Raw genomic sequence first — 21515 nt, forward strand, 5'->3', positions numbered from 1 at the left:
TGGTTCAAGGCTGGTAAGGTCAGCTCCTGTAGTGGACAGAAGTGTGGACTCCGCACGTGGGGCCACTTGGTCCTGGTTGTGTCTGTGCTCTGATAAGCAGCCCCCTGTCTCCCCTGCCCCCGACCTGGTCCCTCCTCTCACAAGGGCCCCGGGGAGGCTGAGCAGATCCAGGAGGGCGGGAGGGCGGGGGACCAAGGGCCTGGGGTCAGATGCAAGGACAGCTGAAACTTGGTCACCTAAGGAGATTGGCTCCTCCATTTGTGTCTTTTTGGGAGCCCTCGGTGTGAGGCAACATGGTGCCATGGTTTCCACTACCATGGCATCTGCGGGGGTGGCTGCATTTATTTGAATGTCTCTTTGTTGCTGTTTTTGTTGGAATGACTTTTTCCTCTCGGCTGGGAGACACAGCTGTCTCAGCAGAGGCCGCCCCTGGGAGGGTATTGCCAGGAGCTGCCCTGGGGGCCTGGTGGAGTCTCTTCTCTCCTGTGAGGAGCACCATGGTCATTTCTGGGGAAATAGAGGTATTTCCGGAGGGGGCTGTGATTCTGCTGTCTCTCTCCTGGAGATGCCTGGGGATGCTTCATGAATGTGTTTAGTTGAAAGGCCTGACTCCTCCTGATGGTCTGGCCCAGGTGCTGGGGCCAGAGCCACACGGAGATACTCTCTCCCTTCCCCGTCAGGCTGCTGGTCTCCATTTCCATTTTAACTGTCACTGTCTGCGGGATGCACTGTAAGCTGTGTCAATTCCCGTTTGTGAGAAGGTGGGGTGCACATTATACAGAGGGTGAAGTCTGCTCAGCTTTCTCCAGGGGGCCCCTGTCAGCATGACGGGGAGAAAAGCCCATCCTCACCAGGGCACTGGCCTGCCCTGGTGAGACCCCCTCCTGTGAGTCTGTGCAATTAGCCCCCACCCCAAAGGGCCTCTTAGACAAGAGACGTCTAAATCACCCCTCCCCTAACTGCGTGGAACAGAGGACGCCTTTCCAACGTGCATCCTGCTCCAGACCTCAGGGCCCTTTAGAACCAGATGACACGGAGCTTCTTCCCCAGCAGGTGCTCTCTCAGGCCCAGTGGGGCACGGAAGATGCACCTGCAGAAATGGAGCCTGCCCGCTCGGGGCAGGCAGGAGGGCCCGGCCTTCATCAGCCTGGCTTTCACCGGAGAGCTGCTCCACCTTCCCACCCTGTCCTCCCCTTGCAGCCCGGGCTGAGCCACAGGAGGTGGGCAGAGGGCGTTCCGGAGGAGAGCACAGCAAATACTTACAGGCGAGAACAAGTGCCCGCCAGTGTTCTAGGTGCTGGAATGCAGCTGGGCGGGGCGGGGTTTGGGGGGTTTGGGGGAGATGATGGGGCAGCTGGGGACATGGGGCTCCTGGCATGAGCTGCCTTGCCCCACGGGGTCTCACACTTCCCCCACCAGCAGCCTTCCGTCCTTCCTTGTCCTGTCTGAGAGTCAGACCTGCCCCACCGTCTGCCGGTTCTCCCCATGGCGTGTCCTCCGATAGAGCTCCTGCATGGCATGTCCTGGTTGGCATCGGCGTCTGCGGGATAGACTGACAAGTGGGGAAGACAGACATCAAACAGATTATATAGAAGTGTCAGATAGGCCTGTGCCAAACATGGAGACGACGAGGAGAGGGAGAGAGAGACAGAGTGCTGTGTGTAGGGAGGGTCCAGAGGAGATGAGGGAGGGGCCCTGGAGGAGTTAGGGGAGGGGTCCAGGCAGAGGGGCCGGCAGGTACAAAGCTGGGAAGGTGCCTGGGGCATTAGAGGGACAGTGAGGGGCTCGGGGCCCAGGGGGGACAGGACAGGGGCCCTGCTCTCATGGGGGGCCCGTCTCCCAGTCTTCGCGGTGGGGGTTCCAGGTGGGGAGGACAGGACGGGGGCCCTGCTCTCATGGGGGGCTCATCTCCCCGCCATGGCTCCCCTCACCCTGACCACACCTTTGATGGTCTGCTTTCATTCCGTAGGAATAATCTCTGAGAGAAGAAGCGCCATCCTCCTGCTGTCTGTGAGTCATGAAGCTGAAGCCAGTGAATAAAACATGGTTTTTGTAGATGAAATCTGTGCTCGTGGTTTAATCGCTGGACGTTGTAGCCGAGAAAGCCATGTCCCCGGAGCGTCTGTCTGCACCACAGCTGACTTTTCCCAGGTATCACTTGCCTACATTTTATTTGTTTTAAAAGAATTAAATCAATATTTTATGTAGGTAACACGGTCATTCCCAAGTCATACATAATTCAGACTTTCCAGAGGTAAGCTTTAAATCTGCAGGATGGTCCGAGTCACTCATTCTCCTTGGCTGAAATTGGTGGGGCGGAGGGTCGGGGTGCAGGTGGTGGGTCACTGGTATGAGCCAGCAGGGGCTGGACTGCTCTCTCCTGGGGTGCGTGTGACCACTGTGGGTGGGTCTAATGGGCTGGAGGGGCCTGGATAGCTCGAGTCCTCAGCTGCACTCGAGGGAGCCCCCGTGTCTGGGATTCACCCCCACCCAGGGTCTGCTCCAGCCAGAGGGAAAGCCAGGGAAGATTGCTCACCATGAGTGCACGCACGTGTGTGTGTGTGTGTGTGTGTGAGGACCAGAAGGGGGCCAGGTGCCCCCGAGCAGTGAAGTGGCCCATGCGTGCTTCCCTTATTCATTCCTTCATTCTTTGATTCCGAGGCTGTTTATCGAGTGTCTGCTGTGCACACTGGTGTGCGTGTGGATGATGAGATTCCTGCTGCCCGGCCCGAGCCCACCCTCAGACGCTTGGCTCCATGATGCTGGTCTGGGACACGAGCAGCTACATTTCTGTTTAGCCGGCGGCTTCAGTCAGTCTGTCACACTGGGGTGCGAGGGAGCCTGGGGGCACATCGAGGGGGTGCCTCGCTCCTTCCCCTTCTTTCTTGTCACCCCAGAGGGTGGCTCTTCTCCCAGCAATGGGCCCTTCAGAGCCAGCCTCGTGGGGCCCCTCAGCCCACCAGTCATGTCCTATCAGGACCCCCCGCCCCCAGTGGTCTGGATCCCAGCTCCTCAGGACCCTCTGGGTGAGCTTCTGGTCCCCAACCCTGTCGCTGGGGTAGAAGCTGCTTCCTGCTGTTTGGCCCTCTGGATCCCGTTGGCCCAGTGCCTAGGCTAAATCCTGTCCTGAGGGTAACTCCTGTGGTCTCTGCTCTCCCGGCTGGACCCTGCCTCAGATGCTGGGCTTCAGGGGCACAGCACTGGATGCCTAAGAGGGTAGTGACACCGCGGTGTGAGAGGAGAGAAGAGGACAGACAGGGAGCTGTGGGGAAGGTGTTGGGGGAGGGGTCACTTCTGGGGGCTGGGGCCACCGGCTGGGCTGGGATACACGTGGGGAAAGGTGGCCCAGTGCCTCCGGGGCGTCCAGACGGAAATTCTGGGAAGAATTCCAGGTCGGAATTTAAAGTGGGAGTTGTCGGTGTGTGGGGTGACTGGAGCCTGTGAGGGCACAGGCTGCACTTTGGGAAGAAAAGAGAAGGGCTGCAGACACAACATTTTATGGCTCAACCGTGTCCCCAGATTCACACGTGAAGTCCTGACCCCGTCCCTCAGAATGGGCCTGCATCTGGTGACGGACCTCTGACGAGGAGATCAGGCAACAGGAGGTCATTAGGGTGGGCCTCATCCCGTGTGACCAGGGTCCTTATAGGAAGAGAGAGACATCGGGATGTGCATGCACAGATGAGAGACCATGTGAGGATGCAGCAGGAAGGTGGCCGTCCACACCCTGGGGAGCGGGGCCTCAGAAGGAACGGGCCCTGCCACACCTGATCTTGGACTCCAGCCTCCTGGACTGTGAAAAGATAGATCTCTGTTGTTTAAACAGCCCTGACTATGGCAGTTTGTTACGGCAGCCTGAGCAGAACAATACTGAATCCTAAGGAAAAAGCCAAGGAAGAGATTCCAGGGAAAATGGGGAGAGTGGCTGAGAGATGGGAGGAAGGGGCCGAGGGAGGCGCAGGGACCCTGGGTGTGAGGGCTTCTCCTGGGAGGCGGGCAGCGGGAGGAAGAGGATGGACGTGCGTGTGAGCTGAGCACTAAGCAGGTGGTTGGTGACCCAGGTGGGAGTCATTGGGGCTGGAACAATGGTCACGGCTGGACGGCCGGCTTGGGAAGTTTGGTTGTGAAGCTGTGGAGAGAAGGTGCAAGGGGTGAGAGAGGGCATTCTTCCTTTTGAAATGTTCTTTTTAAAGTGATGAAATCTTTTTTTATAAATTGAAAATATAGCATGTGCCCTGGTAACACAAATCTAAACAGTGTGAAAGGGCGGCAGCAGCAGCGAACACCACCCTCCCCTCCGTGTTCACCGCCCGCCCCCACCCAGCGCTGCCCTCTGCCCTTCATCCTGGGCTTGTCTGGAGGCGTGCAAATAGATATCCGTTTTGTTAAGTTGGTAAATGGTGGTGTATTATTTATTGTTCCGTACATTGCTCTTTTAACTTATGAAATATTTAAAGCATATAAAAAATAGACAGCCATATATCAGACACCCACAACCCCCGATTCAGCCTAAGAAATAAAACATGACAAGCGCGTTGAAGTTCCTGCGAACCCCATCCGACCCCACCCTCCCTCTCCCCACAGAGGTAACCCACATTCTGAATTTGGTGCTTATCACTCCAGTGCACACTTAAAAAACACTTTTGATAATACATATGTATTCCTAACTGTGTATAGATTTAGTTTGCATTTTCTAAAGTTTATATACAATGACACTATTTTATACATTTCATTCTGCAACTTGCTCTTTCTGCTCAAATATGTATCCTCTCTCTGGGATTTACGCTGTTATTCGTGCCTCTGCTTGTTTATTTTGATGGCTGTATAGTATTCCAGCCCGTGGACCTCTCTGCTCATTTCCCACGTCCCTGTCCTTGTGCACTGTGGTTGGATCTGCTTTTTCAGCACCAATTCCACTGCTGGGATATCAGTTTCCAAGCACAATTCCAACGTTGCCAGAGGTTACAGGCTCTCTTACAGGAGTGGTCTCGGCAGAAACATTCCCACCTCGGTGCAGATGCAGCCATCATAGTTGTAAGTATGACCAGAGACCTACACACTTGTCAGTGGGGTTGAGCAGGGTTTAATGTAGGGGAACCGATATCAGGGCTGGTATCATGGTCAGATGTGAGTGTGTCTCCAGGGGTCAAAGGGACTGGAACGGAATTACATCCCACAATGGCCCTCATGATCCTGGGGAGGCTTTGCTGTCTGGGGCTTTTAGTGTTCTTTCCACTAACCCTCTACTTTGTGGTGTTCTGTCTAAAAAATACTTGATATTTAAGATTAATGTACAGTAAAGTTGACTTTTCTTCTTTGAGTGTCCAGGTCTGTGAATTCTGACACAAAGACTCAGGGTACAGAACAGTGCCACCCCCCAAACTCCCTCATGCCATCTCTCACGGTCGTGCTGTCCCCGAGCCTGAGCCCTGGTGACCTCGGTGTGTTTCCAGGGCTGCAGTTTCGTCTTTCTGAGGATGTCTGCACATGGACGCCCGCCGTGCGGAGGGCGGGAGGCTGGTGTCCTCACTCAGCTCCTTGTCTCTGAGGTTGACCCCGCTGGATGCGTGTTGATGGTTTGTCCCTTTTGTGGCTAAGCTGGTTCTGTGGTATGCTGTACTGGTCTGTTTATCCATTCACTTGTTGAGGGGCAGTGGGTTGTTTCCAGTTTGGCACCATGGCCACCTTTCATTCTGATCTGGTTCACCCAGCTCAAAGCTGCTCACCTGTTCCCCAGACACCTGGAAACCTCAGCACCTGGGAGAATGCAAGGATGCATGTGGCCAGCTAGGGGTGCTGGCCCTGAAGGCTGGGCCTACAGCCCCCAGGAGATCCTGGGCTCAGGATGGCCGTTCACACTCTGAGAGTGGGCGCTTTCGTGGTCCCCGTGGCAAGAAACTGGATGACCTCTCCAGCACTTTTGTCTGCAGGACAATGGATGCCGGATCCCCAATAATGACTGAGATCGACTCTCCCACCGCCCTGGTGGGACGATCTAGGGTCAGATCTCACTTAAAGTGGAAAAATACTATCATGTGATGTTCAGGACGCACCTGCGTTGCGGCTCCCCCAAACCAGCAGTCCCTGTGCGAGAGGGTCGGACATCGCCAGAGCCATCCTTGATGTTCCTGCGGAGGACTTCCATGGGGGTGGCTAGCACTGCAGGTGACTTCAGGTGGAAGCAGCCCTGACTTTTCCATCATCACACCTCCTGTGCCCTCCCCACTCTGGCTCGAGTTGTGGTTTAAACACAAAGAAACATCCCAGTAGCTGGCAGAACTCAGGTGTGGATGTGGGAGATGCTTCTGGATGTCCTGCAAATGTGAAACCGACGGACAGTTTAGTCATTAGACTAATGCGTGTCCGCAGAAGGAAATACGACTTGGGGAGAAATCCATGTTCAGGGGGTCAGTCTTTTCACTGTGGCCGAGGCCTGAGAGCGCATCTGTCTTGCCTGTGGACGTAGCGAAAGGACATCTTCCCCTGCAGTGGATGGAGCTGATGGGGCATCTGGGTCTTGCTCACCAGAGACGGGCTTCCTGCTCAGCAGACACAGAGAACAGAAGGAGGCAACTCTGCCCCAATGTTGCTACCGTCTGTCAGCAGAGCTGGGAGGACCAGATGGAGCTGGGCACGCAGATGTCCTCAGAACCACGGGGTGACGGGGGCCACGCCGGTGAGCCTGGTTAGTCGGAGGTCTGTTTGCAGAACTTTCGAGGATGCTGAAGCTCTCGTCTATTAACCACCCCCAGTGGGTCCAGCTTCCTCCTCAAGGTCACTCTGAGTCAGTGGACATTTTTATTGGGGAGCAACTTGCTTCACAAACTGCCACTAGGTGATGTGCAAAGAAGTGTCTCTAAAAAAACTCTGTTACACCAGCTCAAGGAATCAATGGTTTCTATTGGCTTCAGGATCACGCCTGTGTTTATTTATTTAAGGGGCCACTCACCCGGGAAGAGCATTGAAACGCTGAGCTGATATGGCTTCCGAAATGGAGGCCACACGGTGCGTGCCTTTCTGCCAATTCCGAAAATCACCCTTACTGCTTTTTTTAATAGATCTGGGAAAGTCACTGAAGTCGGTAACTTCGTTAGTGGAAGTATTTTTGTTTAAACGATTTTGTTTTATGTTGAACTACTTGTACTATTTGGAGAACAGAATTTCTCCTTTCAGGGAAACATTTAGACCTTCAGACATTTAGAAAAATGTGAGCTTCAAATGATCAAAAAACCCAAAGGATTTGAAGCTCACTGAAATAGTATAAAATTACTGCCTGCTTGCAGGACACAGGATCTCTGTCAGCAGAGGTGCAGACTTGATGCCAGAGAATTCGAGAAAACCTCCCACTGTCGTTCCCAGTGGATGCAGAGCGATGTGGCCTGGAGCTCCATGGACTTGCGGGCCAGACTGTAATTGGACCAGAGGGGCTTGTTTGCCCAAACGCAGGAATTGGAAGTTTCGAAGTAAGTGTTCCACCCCAGTGCATGTGCACAGCAATAACCTGACTTTTTTTTTTTTTTTGCTGAGGAAGATTCATTCTGAGCTAACACACCTGTGCCAATCTTCCTCTATTTTGTATGTGAGACGCCCCCACGGCATGTGGTCACCAACAAGTGGCATAGATCCACTCCCGGGAACTGAACCCATGCCACTGAACCGGAGAGTGCTGAATTTAACCACTAGGCCACAGGGCCAGCCCTAATCTGACTTTTAATACCATGTCCAGCACAGGATGGAGAACACAGCGGTTTTCTAACATTTGACAAAAATCTGAGCACTGAGTAATACCAGTGTCCCGAGTTTGGTTTGCTTCTGATCCTTATCCACAGTCTGTCCTCCTTTTCCTCCCAGAAGCTGTGTGGAGGTTTAGAATACCACGCGAAGCGTTACAACTTGGATTTGCATTCCATCAGCCAAATTGATGTAACTGGTTGCCTTGTAGGCTTGTCGGGTGGAAATGGAGAACTCGGAATCGGCTCTTCGGATGGGGTCTGACGGGGAGGCGTCTGGGAAAGAAGGAAGAGTGGGAGGGACACAGTGGGGCGAGGCCTGAAATAAGGCTCAGTGTTCTGCTCAAATCAGGGGGGCCTCTGAAGGCCCCCCACAAGTCCCTCACTCTGCACCCGCAGACAGGGCCCCCACCCAAACAGCCCCCTGATCAAGGGCCAGCACAGCGCCTGCTCATCCCCGAGGGGTGGTCTCTGGTCCCCGCCAGCCTGCAGGATTGTTCAGACAAGCCCCTCCCAGCCTCCTGCCAGGACCGTTTATTTCTCGTGGTTCTGGAGGCTGGAGATGCAGGATCAAGGCGCTGGCAGATTCGGTCCGGTGAGAACATGCTTGCTGGCAGACGGCATCTTCTCACTGTGTCCTCACATGGTGGAAGGGCGAGGGAGCACTCTGGGGTCCCTTTAATAAGGACATGCATCCCATTCATGAGGGCTCCACCCTCTCGACCTCCTCACCTCGCAGAGGCCCCACCTCCTAATGCCATCCCACTGTGGGTTAGGTTTCAACACGTGCGTTTCGGGGGACACAGACATTCAGTCTACAGCCACTCCCCGCCCCTCTGCAGTCAGGGGACGCTGAGCTGTCTGTGCCTCCAGCGTGGGCACCAGGCCTTCTGCTGACGGCTGGATTCAGCAGGAACGAGGAGGAAGGAGAGAGACGTGCAGGTTCATCTTCACTGCCTCGCAGCCGAGCAGGCCGACTGCATGCTGGTCTGGAAGCCACAGCTCCCTCCAGGGGCCCTCAGCGCCCAGCAATCTCCTTGCTTGGCTGACTGCTGTCTGGGTTCCGGGTGACAGCAGCTGTTGCTAGCTGTTGCTAGGCCTGGGCAGCACTTGTCCTGCTGTCCCTCACCCCGCCTCCCTCCCTCCCCTGCGCACTGCTGACAACTATCTGTTGGCTGTGTTCATTCCGAGTCTGTCTGAACCTGGCTTTCCCTTTTGGCTGGTGGAGGAGGCCGTGGAGGAAGGCTGGGTTCGCAGGATAGAGGAGTCTTTCCTCAACTTGAGGCAAACAGAGCCTTAGCCTCTGCGCAAACCAGCAGGCAGAGGTGGAGCAGGTCTGAGGCATGTCGAGCTGAGTCAGTTCTGGGACACCCGGTTGGGATCCAACGGAGGCCCCATGGCCGGTTCCTGCTGCTCCCCAGGGCCCCCGCTGTGTGCCCCTGGCCGTGATGCACCTTGGCTGTTTCCTGTCACCTGTGGGCCCTGCACCTGCTGGAGAACTGGGCTGAGGGACCCTCCTCTCCCTCTACCTCCCCTTCTCCAGGCTGAGTCTTGCTGGTCATTCAAGACGAGCCCAGACATCACTTGCTTTGGGCAGTGTGACCTCGTTCCCTGGACTGCGTGGGGAGCCGCGGGGAGGGCCTGCGCGTTGTCTGTCACTCAGGCTTTTCTCCACCAAAGCAGCCTCACATCGCCTGGAACTCCGGCGTCGCCTTCCGTGGGCACCTCGAGGACCATGTTCCATTCATTCCAGATCCCTGCGGCTGAGGGGAGGCGCTCACCGAAGCCTGGCCGAGGACGTGGCAGGATGGATGGATGCCTGCCACCCTCCCGTCTGTCTGTCCCCATCACAATGTGGGAAGTGGCTGAGGCTGCACAATGGTCCCACGAGGTCCTTAGAGTCTGGGGACCAGGAAGACTGGGAAGACTTTTTTGGAAAGTCTTACTTGTGAATCATGACTTTCAACTGAGAAAGAAGCACTCAGAGGCGACATGGACCAGGCGGCCTGTGAGAGCCCTGCTGTAGGCGTTTTCCATTTTTGGATTGTCTGACTGATTATCCCCAACCTGTTGAGTTTGACCACATGAACAGAGGTCAGAAGTACTGACTCTTGTCGGAATTTGGAAGCACCTGAGGCCCCTGTACTCAGCGCAGGCAGAGACGCCGTTAGCTGGGCCAGTGGATGCCACGAGGGTTTGGGGCCTTGTGTGGCCTGACGAGCAGCCTGTCGTCTGTGGAGTGTGGCCTTGCAGCTGTGCAGCCGGTGCCCGGGGTCCCCTAGCGTCCACATCTCCAGCTTCAATATCGCTGTCATGAAATTCCATTTGGCTCATATATCTGCATAAATAATTTAATTTAAATGACTTTCATCACTGAGACCTGCCTGTTACCGTCAAGTTTACAAAGATTAATCTACCTCCTTAGAATTTAGATCCGCACAGTGGAATGCTCTCTTAGACTGAGCAGGGACATAATTTTGGCTTGAAAAAAAATCTAGTGAACTACAAGCAAAATGGGCTCTGATAATTCCCAGTGTCTGATGGCTAATATGAGCCACTTAAAGATGCCAGGAAAAAGGGAATTTTAAGTAATGTCTATTAGCTGCCTTTTACAGCTGTAAGAACTTACCATAAACTCAGGGGCTTAAAACAGTACAGATTTATTCTCTTAGAGTTCGGGGGGGTCAGAAGCCTGAAGTGAGTCTCCCCAGGCTGACATGAAGGTGTCGGCCGGGCCGGTCCTTCCAGAGGCTCTGAGAGAACACCTTCCTCTGCTTTTTCTACCTTCCAGCGGCCGCTGCATTCCTTGGCTCCTGGCCCCTTCCTCCATCTTCAAAGCCAGCAGTGCGGCATCTTCCAGTCTCTTTCTCTCTCTCCTCCCATGCCCCTGCCTCCCGCTCATCCTTACTTTACTTACTGTGATGGTTAATTTTATGTGTCGCCTTGAGTGGGCTAAGGGATGCCCAGAGAGCTGGTCAAACATTTCTGGGTGTGTCCGTGAGGGTGCTTCTGAAACAGTCTAACCTTTGATTCAGGAGGCTGAGTGAAGATCACCCTTACTGACATGGGTGGGCCTTACCTGATCGGCCGAGGGCCTCCACAGAACAAAAGTTGAAGGAAGGATGCATTTCCCCTCTGCTGGAGCTGGGACGTCCATCCCCGCCTGCCCTGGGACAGCGGCCTGGCTGTCAGGCCTTCGAGTTTGGCTCCCTGGGCGTCCAGCACGCAGATGGCGGACTGGGGGACTTCTCAGTCCCCGTAATCACAGGAGTCAGTCCCTCATGAGGAATCTCTCTATATGCAGATATATCCGACTGGCTCTGTTTTCTGGGGATCCCTGACTGACACACTTAGATCACCTGTCCTTGTGCCGGACCGTCCAGATCATCTTTCCGTCTCAGGATCCCAGGTTTGACCACATCTGCAAAGCCCCTTTTGCTGCGTAAGGAAACATATTCACAGATTCCAGGATTAGGACATGGACCCCTTTAGGAGGTCAGTATTCTGCAGACTACCGGCCAGGTGTTCGAATCCACTAGGAATCAACATTTTCGAGGCAGACCACGGAAATACCTTCCTGTTAGTGGAAGTGAGGCAGGGGAAGGGGGTCCAGTGAGCAGGCACGCTCAGGCACCCCCACGACGACGCCCACACAGCCGAGGTTCTTTCCTGTGGGTTGTTTCTCAAGAAACACCAGCAGGCCTCTGTGAGGAGCCGGACCGTGTGAGCCCAGGCCTGGGTCACAATCGCTGCTGTCCCTTTCCTCTGTGTCCCCTGCAGGGACCTTGCAATCACAGCAGCTTCAACCCACAGGCTCCTGCTGTGAAAGCACACGGCCTGCAAGGAGAGAGCAAGGCCACGTGGAGACACCATGCGCAGGGCGTAGTCACACACAGTGGAGAGGACCAGGAACCCCTGAGGCCAGCTCTGACATGGCGCTTTGTATTTTCAAAGAAGAGGTCCTCTTTTCAAGGAAAGAAACTGCCTCAAGTCTGCCTGACAAAGAAGAGCTGGCCAGCCCTGACCACCACAGCGTGCTGTCACTGCTCCTCTGCTGTCGTGGTCCTGGAAACAGCGGGTCGTGAAGAATCGGGCATCGGTTTCTGGGCTGGGGCTCCTGAGGCATTTCACCTCAGATATAACCTGTGGTGGGGGGCATGCCTGGTATGGGAAAAATTGCTCATCTGAAAGCTCTCGGTCTTCCACTGAGGGTGGCACGTCTGGGTGCGTCCCAGCAGTTTTTGGGGTCTTGGAAGTAGGGTAGCTGTGCCCTGCAGGCCCCTGTGCTGGGATGTGGGCATGAATGTGTTCTCACACGGGCCCTGTGTTCTCAGGGACTCATCTGCTCAGCCTCCCCACACCGGGCCTCTGGACCTGATTTAGCCCACGAGCTTCCACTCCCTCTGCATTATGTGCTCTGAAGGGAAGGGAAAGACCTGCTGTTCCCACAGCTTCCTTTGCGCTGTTGTTTTCAGAAAGCACGAGAAAGATGCTACACAGTCACCTAATGGATGATGGGCTGGGCTCCTGGCGTCTCCTGTGCCTGGCATGTCCCCCTTTCATTCGTTACACTCCCACAACTCTGCCTTTCACCCCATGCTCTTTCCCTCCTGGGCTTTGCATATGCTGTTCCCTCTACCTGGTGCGCTGTTCCCTCCACACTGACTGGCCTGCTCCTCGAATCCTCTGAGTTTCTGCTTCAATACGCCCTCTCCAAGAGGCCCCCAGTGAGGCTGACGGAAGTCCTCGCCCTGGTCATTCTCTGCTTCAGCCTCTAGTGTGTTCGAACCACCCGGCCAGCTTGAAATTTTTTGATTAATCCACTTCGATGGTTGTTTCTCCCACCAGACTGGGAACTCCAACAGGGCCCCCGCCTCAGATCACCCCCAGGGGCCAAGAGCAGTTGCCGATGAAATGTGAGTGAAGGCGCGAGTGAGGGAATTGGCACCTGCGCAGCAGGGGGAGCGGTGGAGGGCTTCTTCATCTGCCTTCCATCGAGGAGAGCAGAGGAGGCAGAGCCCCGGAGGCAGACGGGTGACCCGTGCTCCCCATGGTCCAGGCCTGAGGCTGAGGGCCCTGTCCCTGTTGTCTCCCCTGGTCCCCTCCCTGCTCCCTCCCTCCCTCCTCTGCCGTCTGCCGGCTGGTGTGGCTTCAGGAGGGGTGTGAAGGGCCTGGTGGGGCCCCAAGTTCTGGCTCCGGTTTGGGAGCCAGACAGTTTGAGAGCAGGGTGCGCACAGTGAGGGGACACAAGGCAGCTCCACCGGTCTGTCTGGAAAAGTCCTTAGTGTGGGGAATGTAACTCCGTGCGCGGGTCAAGTGCATACCGGTTGAACGTGCCGAATTTGGTCTTTCCCACTGAACAGCAGATGGAAGAGCTACCCTCTACCTAACAGAAAGTGCCTTTTTGTTTGACAGATTCTCACTTTATCTGCAGAGATTTTGTGCAGAAGCAGGAGATTTATAACCGTGTTTCCACAAGGTGAGACTCACGGCCACACATGATGTCACCCGCTGACCCCCTTAGTCACACGTGTGCACACGCACGCATGCAGACAAGCACACTCACCCATGCACAGACACACCCATGAGATGAACACACACACACACACACACACACACTCCACCACACCCACAATCACTCTCTAAGCTGCCTGGATCTCTGAGTCACCACATGGACGTGGAGGAGAGAGCCATGATGGGGACGGGCACCAGGAGAGCGTCACCTCACTAACCCCTGGGATTCCGGAGCCGTTGGTCCTGGTGGCTTAGCAGGTCTTTCCCGATAACACCCTCACCTCCCCCCGAGACGCTCACCTTGCCCACACCACTGACCAGAGCTGTCGCAGCCCCCTCATGCACGCCCAGGACTGCGGGTCTCAGGAGGAAGCCTTCCCTTGGAGACGGAGATGTGGTCCCACACCTGGGAGACAGGAGCGCCAGGTGACAGGATGATTTATGTGACACTCATTGGCTGCCTCCTGAAGGAACCACTCTCTGTGAAGATGACCTTCATGAAAAAACAAGAAAGAGAGAAAAGGGAAAATAACCGAGGCCATGTCACAGACTCAGGCACGGGTCTGCAGTTCTGTCAGGAACCCACGAGCAATCTCCAGGGGCTGCAGCCAGGAGCCAAACCACCAACCACTCGCTCGTGAGTGTAAAGTGATGCCACCAAGCGGGCGCGACATCGTCTCAGCTGTGACAATGGGGCGCCACGCTGTTGTCTGTCTTCAACTTCTGTACTTTCTTAATCCCACTGTCGATCCATCTTATGGATCATCGTCATCCATCTCATTGATGCGCCCTCTTGCATCGTTCTGTTTTTCCAGAACACTCCTCATCTTTCAAGCTTCTCCCCATCCCTGGGCCTCCTGTCTGGGCTCCGAGGCGCTGCATCTTTTCTGCAGTCTCAGGGATGGAGAACGCCCGGGGATCATTCCTTCCAACTCCCTTCTTGGGTGAGTTGATTCTACCAGGGCAACAGCATGACGGACCTGGAGGCAGCCCGCTGGGGCCCCTCGAGGAGGGACTTGCTCCCCATCTTCGAGAGGTGAGGGGGGACACGCGGGTCCTCGCTGCACAAGGCCACATCCTTTCCAGGTGGGGCCTGGGTGTGTGGCCTGGCCAATGTGGCCCAACACAGGACAGCCCTGACAGCCAAGTCAGCTCCAGGGCTCCTGGGGGCTGGACCAGGTTGCTGTTTGGGTCTGCGTCTGGGTCCCATCTCCCTTGCCAAGCCCGAGTCCTCCCTCCGTCCCCCAGGTGCTTCCAGTGCCGCCCTGGCCACCAGATGCCATCTCCCTCTGCTTCTGGCAGCAGATGTAACCACCGTGACGGCTGTGAGGGAGAACCTGCCGGGTGCCAGGTGCTGTGCTGGGAACTTGAACACGCCACCTCATTTTCCACATTATCCCACTAGTTGCACCAATCTGAGAAAATACTAAATTCCAGTTTTTTGATGAGAAACAGGAGTTCAGGAACTGATGCAGGCCAAACGGCTGGGCCACGGGGAGCAGGGTGCCCTGCTTTGAGGCACCGGGCAGCGGCTTCTGCCTGCTGGGGCCTCCTCCCGCCACCCGACCAGTGCCACTCCGCATGCCCATCCTCCTCGACGCTTGTCCCTTCTCCCTGGGGTCCACTCACGCCTGTGACCTCAATGGACGCCCCCACTGAGGCGTCCCGTACCTGTCTGCCATCCCCACCCCATCGTGTGCTCCCGCATGCCTGTGGAGACGTGCTCATGTCTCCCTCGCTCTCATTCATCTCTGATGCCGCTCCTCTCACCCCTGTCAGAAGTGGACGGCAAATCCTGAGACACCTGGGGTGCTTCTTCATCCCCGTTCCTTCTAAGATTAAAAATAAGTTATAAAATACATCAAACGGAGAGAGTAGGTACAAAAATGTATATATTCATCTTAAAGAGAAGTAATAAAACGAATCCCCGTGCAGCCACCCTCAGCTTGAGGAGCGCCCTTCCAGGACCCACGAAGCCCTGGGCGCCCCCACCCCGATCACAGGTCCCTCTGCCCCCCTCGCCAAGTACCCGCGCTCCAAGTTTCCTCATAACCGCGCCTTGTTTTTCTGTGTGATTCCTCACTTCTGCGCGTCTCTAAAGAATGCGTAGTCCGCGGTGTTCTCTACTTGCTGATGGCAGCTTTCGGAGGTTTTTCTGTGGGGGATGGTGGACCGTGTTCCATGCACCATGACTCCCTTCACTGTGACGGGCGTTTGGGTTACTTCGAGTCTGTGGCCGTGACCAACGATGCTGCTGTGGACACTCCTCTGGTAGCCACGTGCAGAATTTCTCTAGGCCGGGGGCTGGCAAACTACGGCCCATCTGCCTCCTGTCTCCGTAAATAAAGTTTTCTTGAAACACCCTCATGCCAGCTCATTCACCCCACTGTCCGCAGCTGCGTTCCCACTGCAGTGTTGGGTAGTTTCTGCGGAGCTGACACGATTCCTTTCAGGAAAAGTCAGCCGACCCCAGCTCTGAGCAAATGACTTAGGAGGGAACTGCAGGGTCCCAGCAGACACGTGCATTCGCCTTTCAGCAGGAAGGGCCAAATCGTTTTCCAAACAGGACGCAGCCAAGCAGTGGTGGTGAGAGCTCCCGCCAGGCCGTGGGCTTGCCTGCGGGGAGAATTTCCAGACTTCTGAACTTGCCAGCCCGAGGGTGTGAAATGCCCTCCCGCTGTGGTTTTATTTCTCCTTTCCCTGATTGCTCATGGGGCTGGGTGACTGCTAATCATTTGTTGGTTTTATCAGTTCTTTCTTTACATTTTCATAATGGCTTCTGAGCTCAGGCCTGTGACTTCCTGTGGGGTTTCGTCTCTGTGCTCGGGCGTCTGTGGTGCAGTGTTGGCATGTGTGTCTGGAGGTAGTATTCGCTACTCGTTCCCAAAACATTTGAGGTGTTTAAAATAATGCACAGAAATGGACAAGCATAAGTGATGAATAAAAAAACTAAAGACCAGGACAACAGAATGAGACACATAAACAGTTATTATCTGGGAGAAAGTAAGATTGCAGGTCTGTGGGACACAGGGGTCCTTGGCAGGTTGTGAGAACGAGCTTCCTGGGGGCCCAAATGAAAAGGGCAGCACAATCAGCTGCCTGATTTAATTTGTCCATAGGAAACAGCCAAGCTCCTTTGAAGGCCATTTATTTGAAGGAAATGGTGGGTGTGTGTGAGGCAGAGGGTGATGGCCCTGCAGACATCTGGGTGGAGACCACAGTGGGGGGGTCTTCAGAAATAACTTTCTTCTGCTTATTTTCTTGAAAGCTGAAGACATGCCACCAGGCCTTCTCTGTGAACTGATTCTAGAAGCAGAAAACCAGACACCTCCTGGGTGTCCCTGTTCTTGCATTCTGACCAACTACTGTCGCATGTCATGGCTTTCTCAGGGTGGCTGACGTGCTTTTGTAATCTCTCCTGGCCCAGGTGGAGGTGGGACCCTCTGGAGCAGGATTCAGGTTAATTTAGAGCAATTTGTGCTTTCGTCTTCATTTTCTGTTTCACGCCACTTCTTGTTTTAAAGTCAGAATCTTGCTTCTGCAATGAAGTCTCTCTGTCTCCGGACCTCGGCCAGAGCGTCCACCACGGCAGGACACGTCTGTGCTTTAGTGAAACAAACAGTAGCAGATTTTGCTACAAGGATTGAGAGTAAGGTTTTCTTTTCAGGAGCTGATCTCAGGAAACAGGAGCCAGGTGTGTGGGGAGGTGAGCAGAGAGAACGGAATCGACGAAGGGCCCACGACCCAGCGGGTTCCACTGGGGGTGCCGGGGGCCCAGCCCAGGAATGCTGAGAGACCACCTGGATGTGAGTCTTGGAGCCAGCCCCTCCAGCAGTGAGGCACTTGGGTAGTGACCCACCACTGCCACCAGCTGTTGGCTGAGCGCTGCTCCCGGGTGTCACCCCTGGCACTTCCAGCCTGCCTCAGGCGTGGGCAGAGCAGTCGCAGGGCTGCCTGGGAAGCTGGCAGTAATGGTTCCTGCACAGCAACATGGTGCCCGCCGCAGGGATGTGGCCTCGGGGAAACTGAAGACAGTAAGGTTGACTTTTCAAACTGTTTGGAAATTTGACTCTAGGCAATCATTTCATATAAACTTTTAATAAATTAAATTTATTGCTTCTATGGATCTTGATTAAGTTGGGAATAATTATTCATAATGAATGTAGTGTAGAAATGATACTTCAATATAAAAAACAAACGTAAAGACACGACAATTACAGCGTAACCACGGGAAGCTCATGTGCCTCTTTACGCTGTGCCGTGTTCACACAGATGCCAGTACCGCCCTCCATCCCACCCTCCCGTGCCCTCTGACCTCCCCTCGCCCTCTCCAAGGGCAAGGTTCAGATTGTTGCCAGGACACTTGTGATAATTGGCTGAGCGGCCACCTCTGTAAGTGACGGTGTTTAATTCGTTGTGTCTGTCTGTCCTTCCTCATACCTGACATATTTGATGACTGGCTCTTCAGTTCGCTTCAGTCCAGTTGGGCTTGGTTGGCTGAGCACCCAGCACAGCCTGGAAGGGTGGTTCAGCTCGCATAGCCACAGGTGGAGCAGGGGGGTCAGTGCCCGGCTGACCAGCGCCCAGGGGACACCAGAACTCTGCGTGTTCCTGAGAGCCCCTTGGAACTTGCCCTCGGCCACAGCAGTGAGCGGACAACATGACCTCTGGCCGGATCTTCCTGTGCTCTGACAACTCACCTGCTCTCTCTCTCCTCCTTCCTGCTGTCACCCTCCTTGGAAACCATCTGTACCCCAGTCCCTCCTCCAGCTGTGGTTTGGGAGGAATCCAGCTAAAACAGACCCATGCTGACATCAGCATAATGGTGCCACGTGGGGTGATCTTTATCCAGGTATCTGTGGTGCGTCCCTCCTCCAGGGGCCGGGCTACAAACACCTGGGATGCCTCCCTTTCACAGGGTGGACAGCCCTGCCTGGGAATGCTGGCACAGAGCATCCAGCACCACACCTGCCAGGAGAAACCAGCAGTGGCCAGTGTAGGACGCCACTGTGACTGTCTTCCTTATCGGAGGGGCCGCTTTTGTAAGTTCCTTTGACGGGCAGATTCTTAGCAGAGAAAATCTAGCTGGTTTGTGCTTTTTGGGTCTGGATGTGGACCAGGAGACTGTCCCCAGGCCACGCTCTCTGATGCTGAGATGCCCCAGTTCTCAGCGATAGCCTTGGAGACCGTCCCCCTCGGACATGCTGCCTGCAGTCAGCCAGATGGTTTATGATCATAAAACAAGCGATATTGTCAAAGATCAGCTGAGTTAAAGAGGTGAGGACGGATTTTATCAGTAATAACTACTGTGATAAGGAAGAGTCAGCGTGAACTGAACTCAACCTGGGTTTGTGCAGAGGCGACTTAAAGGGCGTTTTAAAGGGAGAGTGAGGGAGTGCAGAGGGAGTCGGGGCCGGTGGAGTCAGGGAGTGAAAAATAACCAAGAACGGGGTGGGGGTGGGGGGGTGGTGAAAGGAGAGGAAATACATCTTGGTGTCTGTCCCCAGTTCCTGACACAGAGCTCCACACTCCCTTGGAATTCCCTGGGTGGTGGGACCATTTCTGTTCTATGGAGGTGACTGGTGGTGGCTCCTAGAAGGCTTCAGGATGGAGGCTGGTCACCTGGAAGACTGGGCTGTGATTAAAAGCTTGGAACTTTCAACCTGAGCCCTGTCCTCCAGGAGGGGAGCGGCTGGAGACTGAGTTAGTGATCAGTCATGCCGACGGGATGGAGCCTCACAGAAAGCTCTGCAGGACGGGTTCAGACAGCTGCCAGGTTGCTGAACTCGTAGAGGTGCGGGGAGGGTGGTGCACCCAGGCAGGGTCGGGAAGCTCTGCACCCCTTCCGACAGATGCCCTAGCAAGTTGTCGGACCCAACACAGGGGTCGTGGGAGCCCCGGTGTATAGCCAATTGGTCAGAAGCACAGGCGACAGCCTGGACTTGAGTGGGGGTCTGAAGTGGGGGTGACTTGTGGGACGGAACCCTTAACCTGCGGGGTCTGATGTTGTCTCCAGCAGATAGTGTCAGCGTGAGTGGAATCGTGGGACCCCCAGCTGGCGCTGCAGCATCGGTTGGGGTGGGAACCCCCAGGTCCAGAGTGAGCAGAGTTGGAGGGGGAGAGTGGAGGGGAGACATGGGGAGTTTTTCCCAGCCGGGGCTGGTCCACGTGACACTATCTGGGTTTGCTGACTGGCACGTACCAAGGCTGAGCTCCTCCCTCCCACGGAGGCTGGGACACCAGCCCATCCTCAGGTGTCGCTGGAACACGCTGGAAGTTCTTTCCGCAGCCTGAGTTTTCCCAGGCAGGTACTGTCAGGGGCCTGGGGTCGTCCGGGGATGTGGCCTTGAGCTGTTGGAAACTGTGTGGGCGCTGCTTCACGTCTTCCCAGGCCTGGTGGAGAGGGGGCTCAGGGGAGCCTGGCTGGAGTCCGGTTGAGGGGGGTCTTGTCAATACACAGGTGACAAGGACAAATGTGAACTACAGTTAGCACATGCTCTGGGTCCCCAGGCAAGGTGCTCAAATGTCCAGTGTCTCGCTCCCGTCGGGGTGGAGCTGTGCCCCCTCTTGGCGGGTGAGCTGATGAGATGGGAGGCTGGGTTGGCACAAATACGTGGTGCCGGCTCCGGAGCTGAGGAGGCCACATTCCCTCTCCGCCGCTGGTGCCCTGGCTGGGAGGGAGCTGCAGGAGTAGATGTGCCAGTCTCCCGGTGCTGGCCTGTCCTTGAGCCTGGTCCATCCTGTGGTTAGTGGCTCAGCTGCAGGGCTGCCGGCGTGTGAGGTGCCACATGCTGTCCCCTGCGATCGGCTCTCAGAAAGAAGGTCTGTGGCTTCAAGTGGGTGAAGCTTCTCTTGTCAGCTGAACCCAAGTCCCTAAGGCGACTCACAGGGTGACAGGCCTGGGCCCCCTGGTCCCTGATGCATGGCAGAGTGATTCGCCCCCTCCCGCAGACGTCTCCCTGTCCCTTTATTGGGACACCTTTTGCTCCGGAGGGGCTGCGTGCCCCGGGGAAGGGCTTGTTGCTGAAGGAGCGAGGGCACCTCAAGGGCCAGATGGGGCGGCAGGAGCCGGGCAGATGGTCCTCCCTCCAAAGATGACATTTTCCAGCGGGGTAGGGGGCCAGACCACAAATACACAATGAAGAAAGTGGAACAGAACTGTGAAATGGAGATTGGTGTGAATGGCCTGTGCTGACCAGTTCTTTGAAATTTTGAAGAAAAACAAAGTTTTTCCTGAGAGTAACCCTTCCGGCCCCATACTAGTGAGGGGCCCCTGCACCTCCGTCTTCTGGGCACTGGGTGTGGATGAAGGATGGAGTCTTCCTGTAGTGGGGTGACTCAGGTCCCCCAAAGATATGTCCACGTCCTGACTGCTGGTGCCTGTAATGGGACCATATTTATCTTCTCACGGGTCCAGCTGCACCGGGCAACCCGAGCCGCTGGGACCAGAGGCCGAGTGTGACTCCTCTCAGTCTTTGGTGCCGGTTTTCACAGTGTTTTGCCTTCACATCCGGCTTTGTAGTTTAGCTGCTGTTTTAGGTGGAAAAGGGGCCTCTGTCAGGATGAACCACCGGTCCACCGCATGCTGGAGCAGAGCAGCCCCTGGCAAGGCCGCGGTCCTCCACGTCCTGTCCCGGGGAAGCTGCCAGAGCCCTTGGTGGCACCTCATCTGTATCTGGATGTGCCAGAGGGTGCAGGAGAGGGTCAGAGCCTGGCGACATGGCATCGGGAGGAAGGGGGAGAGAACCAAGTTTCCTGGGAAAATGCAGCCAAAGAGGATTCTGATCCAGATGCGGGTCTATTGGAGGACAGCCATGGCACCTCTGTGAGACGGGATGGGGTCCCTGTCCTGCTGGGCAGCGGTGAGGACCATCTGAATCTGGTGTCGGTACACATCAACTCGAGGAAACTCATGGGGGCCACATGTGGCCACTGCTTGAGGTACCACGAGCGCCCAGTGCATCCAGTGAATGAATGAACGCCAGTGAATGACTGAAGGCTGCGCTGGGGATGTGCTGTGGGGGCAGGGAGGGGCGAGTCCTTGTGTGGGCAGGACAGTCACCAGCATCTGCCCTTTCAGTGAGTCAACGTTTAGAGATTACGCTTTGATTTTATTCCCATATTCTAATTACAGATACCTTTTAGACCAATTTCAGGTTTGATCTGGATAATGGGTGGTCAGGTCTCCGACAGGGCAGCAGTGTGACAGACACCTGCTGGCCCAGCCACGTGAGCCGCCGCCTTCTGGATGCGCTCTTATAACTAGAGGTG

The 21515-nt window shown here is 55.4% G+C and overlaps 1 long non-coding RNA gene across 1 annotated transcript in view; it reads left to right on the plus strand.

The window, feature by feature from the left end:
• The window catches only part of LOC139073948 (uncharacterized), a 154981-nt gene that overhangs the window by 93477 nt on the left and 39989 nt on the right, over positions 1 to 21515 (plus strand). Inside the window, exon 2 of the long non-coding RNA XR_011523171.1 lies at positions 1970 to 2151. This is a non-coding gene — a long non-coding RNA (uncharacterized lncRNA). The remainder of the gene's footprint in view (positions 1 to 1969; positions 2152 to 21515) is intronic.

Source organism: Equus przewalskii, chromosome 1, assembly GCF_037783145.1.
Source record: "Equus przewalskii isolate Varuska chromosome 1, EquPr2, whole genome shotgun sequence".
NCBI classification, from domain to species: domain Eukaryota; kingdom Metazoa; phylum Chordata; class Mammalia; order Perissodactyla; family Equidae; genus Equus; species Equus przewalskii.